Raw genomic sequence first — 6,681 nt, forward strand, 5'->3', positions numbered from 1 at the left:
GGTGAAGCATTATCGATTGTTATATATATATATATATATATATATATATATATATATATTAAATAGAGTTGAAACCAAAGCAAAACCTCTTACATCTTACATGTTATGGATGAGACATAAATCAGACTTAAGCAAGCTCAAAGTGTGGGGTTGTGAGGCATAAGTACTTATCCCAAGGCCACTAAGGGATAAATTAAAAAGTAAAACCTGAGAATGCAGATTTATTAAATATGTAGAAAACAGAAGTGACTATAGATTTTATCATTCTGAAAAATGATTAATAGAAAGTATGGATGTCGTTTTCTTGATAAATACAAACCTTATTACTCCTGTTGATCAGATAGATTTATTAAATGATTTAGAGAATCAACATATCTCTACAAAGTCTAATAATGAAAATTCTGATATTATTCAAATACAGAATAATAAAAATAAAAGAAAGTCAGATGAAAATTAATTTTCAGGTATTGATGTTGGAGACAGTGGGAGTAAAAGAATCGAAAGACCATCAATATTATTTCAAGATTATTATGCACTAAATACCAGTTTGAAAAATTTAGAAAATGATCCTGAAAATTTTTCTGAGGTAATCAATAGTATTGATTTAGATAAATAGCTTGAGGCCATGAAAGATGAAATATAATCAATAAACAAAGTTTGTGAGTTAACATATCTTCCAAAAGATAAAAAAAGTTATTAGTTGTAAATAGGTTCTCAGAAGAAAAATTAAAATTGATGGTAGTTTGGAAAGGTACAAAGTAAGGTTAGTGGCCAAATGATATACTCAACAACCAGGTGTAGACTTTGTGGATACGTATTCACCTGTGGTAAAGTTCACGTCCGTAATGATCAACATGTCTATTGTTGCTAGGATGAATTTGGAATTACATTAGTTATCTGTAAAAATAACTTTTCTCAATAGTGAATTAAAAGATGATATCTTCATGATTCAACCTGAAGGATTCCAAATTAAAGGAGACGAAGAGAAAGTCTACAGGTTGAGGAGGTCACTGTATGGACTTAAACAATCTTCAAGACAGTGGTACTTGAAGTTTCACCAAGCTATTTTGGAAATGAGATATGAAATGAGTCCACTAGATCATTGTATATATATATATGGAAAAATGATAATAAATTAATATTATTATCATTGTATGTTGATGATATATTACTGGCAGGTAATTGTCTAGATATGATGCATGAAACAAAAGAATTCTTGAAATCTAAATTTAAAATGAAAAATATAGGTGAAACTGCCTATATTTGGTATATGAATTTCTAGAGATAGAAATTTAAATCTATTGTATTTAGATCAAGAAAAATATCTAGAAAAAATGCTTAAAAGATTTGGTATGAAAAATTGTAAATTTTTAAGTACGCATGTTTGCAAAGGTCATACTTTAAATAAAAGTATGTGCCCAAAAAATGAGAAGGAAATAAGTGAAATGCTTAAAGTTCTCTATGCTCAAGTTGTGGGAAGCCTCTTGTATGCAATGACAAATACCAGACCAGATATTTGTCATGCAGTAGAATTGATAAGCAGATATCAATCAAATTTAGGTAAGGAACATTGGCAAGCAGTGAAGCGTATATTAAGATATTTACAAGATACCAAAAATTTGAAATTGTGCTTTGGGAACAATGATCTAGAATTAATTGGTTATAGTAATGCTGATTTTGAAAGTGATATAGATGATAAAAAATCTACAACTGGATATATATTTTTATTTGGTGGAACAACAGTTTTTTTGTTAAGTAAGAAACTAGGCTGTGTTGCTAAGTCTACTATAGAAACAGAGTATATTGCTTGTAGTACTATAGTGAGTAATGCGGTATGGATAAAACATTTTGTTGAAAAATTGAATTTGGGTACATTTACAGAATCAATCAATGTGTTTTGTGATAATCAGTTTGTCATCTTATTGATAAAAAGTGAAACAAAGAGTTCTAAAGGAAAAGATATTGATGTGCATTATCACTATATTTTAGATATCGTAGAAAGAGGTAAGGTCAAGGTTAATTTTATTTCCTCGACCGAGATGGTAGCAGATCCGATGATCAAAGATTTATCTCTGTAGAAATTCAGAGAATATGTGACTAGAATGAGACTAAGAGAAACCTAGGTAAAATAATCTCATGGTCGGCATGCATAAGTTAGGAAATTCTAGGGACGCCTAGAAAATTGGAGTTATGATGATACCCAAATGAAAATTTTGGTTATTTTTAAAATCACTGATAAGGTGATCAAGAAAAACTTCAGTAATGGCCTTAAGGTGAGTACTTGATAAAATTTCAGTACAGGTTGATTAACCATGTAAAAGGTTGATCATGGTAAAGTTGTTGATAAGGTGATTGAGGAAAGACTCAAGAGAGGAAATACTTAACGAAAATTCAGGCCTCGTTTGTTTTCAGAAAACATCTCATCTCATCTCATCTAATCATTACAAATTTTCTAACTTCCAATACAAAATAAAATAAACAATTTAACTTTTTCAAATTCCAAAATAAAAATAATATTAAAAAATATATTCTAACAATATTTTATTCAACTTTTTAATTTTAATCTCAACTTATGTCATCTCATCTCATTTCTAAAAACAAACGAGCACTCAGTGTTATTCACTAAAGTTTTAGTAAAATGTGATTTAACTACCCAAGTAAATGGTTAATAATTTGCAAAGTCGTTGATAAGGTGATTAGGAAAAACCTTAGAAATAGCCTCCAGGGGAATTACGTAACGAGAATTCAGCGCATGTCAATACATGTGTTATGTATTCGGCCAAAGTCGTCAATTGTAACAAGGATATTGATTATTGATTCAGTCATGGAAAATTGATGCCGTTCACTAATTGTTTTTTAATGAAATGAAGTCACCCCTAATATGTGATCAGTGTGAGCACATAAGGTAAAGGGTGCAGTTAGATAAGATAATGACAAAAACGTGTGCACGTAGAGGTTTGTCATGTTCTGACGCCGATCTACAAGAGTATGCAGATGATAGTTAAGTAGTGGAAAACTCATATTAGTATCAAGATAATATACTCAACTAAATCATCACCATTTTGTGTGATCAAGTGAGAGATGTAATTCTAAGGGGTATGATCACCAAACGGTGTACCGTTTGGAATGACACACTCTCCATGGTGATGGTTTCCATGGGGGTGATGGTTAAGGAAGTGTCAAGAGACAACCTTTTGATTTAGTCAAAAGGTTGTGTGTGACTTGTGAAGTGTTAAAAGACAACATTTTGATTTAGTCAAAAGGTTGTGTTACTTCTTAAGGTTGTGTCATTTGGCAACCATTGAGTTACCAATAGTTATACCATTTGCCAACCGGTACATGATGGCTTATAAATAGGAGTTATTAGTGCACAAATTCATTCACTCAATTCCCTTTGTCCATCACTAACTTGTAGGATAAATACTCTCACGAGAGTGTCACTATATTGCCAAATTTCGTTTCTATTTGTTCTTCATAATTCTACAAAAATCAATACCATAGAAAGTGATTTAGAAAAATCAAGAGCACAACTTCAAAACTTTTCTAGTACTGAGAAACTGGATCACATATTATGTGTTGGTAAGGCAGCTAGAAACGAGAGGTTTATGTTGAGATTGGATCATCTCCTCTTTCTACTTCACAGGCTCCTCCTGCTACAAAGGTAAGGATTGCATTTGTACCTTCATCTTCAATATGTAAAAAGAATTTTTAAGTCTTTCTTAATTGGTGCATGCAAAAATCTCAAGCCGAAATCCTTTCTTTCTTTTATGCAATAATATTCTGCTAAATTTGTTTCCTACCCGACATTTTTGTGATGAGATTTGTCAAATATGATTAAGGTGCTTTCAACTTAATTATACCCCTACACATTCTTCTAGAAATTCCTTTTTAGAAATAATCATTGGAATCTAAGGAACCGTGTCGTGGTCTTGACACAGCAGACCAAACAAATTAGTGGTCAGTTTTCTGACTTGAGTACTGCTCTCATTAATCTTTTGACTGCTCTCGCTAATCTTGGTAGGGGGCAGAGTAGTCTTGTTAAGAGGAATATTATACATGCACACCAGGGACAAAAAGACTAGCCATTTTTATCCCAAAATGTTTGGGTGCCAAAAGTACTGGTCTGTCTCCGATCGAGTGTCAAGCATTTTTCTGTGTTTTTTTTTCATTTAAATGTGATTGCTTGATTCCTCAATATGGAGATCTCCATTTCCAAATACAAACTGATGTGGTCTGTCTCCATTAATGTCTGCCACATTAATGGTGTTATACTTGAACAGTTAGGAGTATAATTTTCCTTGGGTGATAACAGGTCCCTTTGCTTAATTAAGCCCTTCAACCAAGCTTTCATACAAAACAATGGAAACTTAAAGAGGTAGTAACACACTAGTTTTCACCCGCCACTTTCTAATCTTCTTTGGCATCTCTATAGCTCTTTACTAGTTGATAACTCTTTACTAGTTGATCTTAAGCTTAAAATAACAAATGGAAAAAGAGAGAGTTTCCCTAAAATCCTTCTTCCTTGCATAAAAGGTGCCCGGCCAGGTTGGTCTCATTCAGTGAGCCAAAATGTGGTAAATACACTGACAAATATAATCTTCCATATATATATATATATATATATATATATATAAATAGTAGAAAGACATAGTAGGTAGGTAGTGAGCTTTGGAATTTGAGATGATATGATCACGTAGCTTTCCATTTTGAAAGAAAGACATCTACTGTTTGAGTCACGTCTTGGCCGACAAAAACTTTGTTAAAGAAATACTTAGGAGGTGGTATATATAATATATTTGCATCTATATGCCCATATGGGTGTGGATTTTACTAATAATAATATAACATAATCCTTTTATTGTTGCCTCTCGATCCGTCGATCCCTTTCTTACGTATACTTTTTATTAATATTGGGGCTATGACCTAATACATATATATAAGGGGTTCATATATAATCCTTCCTCCCCATATATACTACTCATGATCATAAACCTTCTAACATGAACAAATACACGTACAATTAATTCCATATTTCTTATGTAATAATTAGTCAACATGATAATAATCATGATTCATGCAAACTTTCCTCGTAAAATCTAGATCAGGTCAGGCAGAGAGATAATGGAACCAGATAAAACTAGTTATAAAGAGCAAGATAAGGAAGAGTTAAAAGGACCTAAATTAACAGTGCAAATTAAGGGTTCTTGGGATGCATGTTGGTGCACTAGTAAATGCATGATGGTCATGACTTCATCCGGCCATGATGTAATTATGATATGGTATAAAAATGGGGTTTCAAGCGTGCTTTAGAAATGATGATGATGTGGGAGCCGCAGTGATTTATTCTGGCCAAAGAAATCATCCTTAATTAATAATCATGTCAATTGCTAGCTATTGGTGAGATCCACATAAACAAGTAGGAACCACAAGACAATCAAATTAACCACTTTTAGCTTTGTTATATGCAAATTTGTTAGCGGGATCGATCTCATCATTCAAACCTTCCTTCTTCTATATGTAATTAAGAGTATTTATAAACAGTTCCCACCTTTAATTTGTTGGTAGCTCAAACATGGATTTTGAGAAAACCCACCAGGCCGATGATCCGATCATGACCATAATGATGGAAACAGAAAACTTCCCCTTTTCCTGTCGTTTTCAATGGTTGATTAGTCCATATTTGATTGTGAGCTGGCCAGGGTACTATTTTTGCAACATGAACATGGTCAAGCCATTTTCAAAAATTTATCTTAGTTTTATAATTTTATAACTACTTTTACATGTTTTATGTTTTTTACATGAACTCTCAACCACAAATTAAAGAAAATATATTAGTTTTAATTAGCTATTGGAACATGTTTACAGTACTCAACATTAACTTTAAGATATGACTTTGCTTTCTGACCTATGAAAGGAATTAAGACGTTAGAGGCCAAATGGGAATATTTTTTTGTTGGTGAGATGAGATTGTCCCTAACGTATGTCAGATGTCATAAATTAAGTTAAAATGTTGCATCTACGGCCTACAACTTCGGATCTAATTAATTTGCACATTAATTAATTAATAATACTCTAATTAAGGGAAAAACCTCAAAGTCAAATTGGAAAATAGAGTGCAAACTAAATGCGAATGAAAATACAATTATGATGTGACATAAAATGACTGATTAAAGCATCACGTAAATCACATGTTCGATTTTAAATAACATAGCAAAGAAGATAGATAATTTGTAATAATCAATTTTCCCACCCAATAAATGCCTCCAATTGGTTCAGAAGAGTGCAAGTCAAACAGCAGCAAACAAAGTCTCTACAAATTTATGTGCATTTATTGTGTTGAATCGACAGGACTTGGAGCACTTTATTTTCTATCAATTAGTTATGTATAGTGATTAGAAAAGAGAGAGAGAGAGAGAGATTAGTTATGTATAGAAGTGGTTCACAAAAATTAATCCATTTCAGTCAAATTTGACACTTCAATAATTGAGGGGTCCTTACACCATGATTTTCTCATATTGTAATACCTCCCCGTCTTTAATAATCACAAAAAGATGCACCTAAGTAGTCCGCCCCGTCTTTAATACTTCTGCACAAGCTGGACTGGATGATAAACCAACCACTGAGTTTGGTGCATGTGATTGAGATTGTATATTTTTTAAGTTTTGAACCCGATTCAACTAT

Source organism: Juglans microcarpa x Juglans regia, chromosome 7S, assembly GCF_004785595.1.
Source record: "Juglans microcarpa x Juglans regia isolate MS1-56 chromosome 7S, Jm3101_v1.0, whole genome shotgun sequence".
NCBI lineage: Eukaryota > Viridiplantae > Streptophyta > Magnoliopsida > Fagales > Juglandaceae > Juglans > Juglans microcarpa x Juglans regia.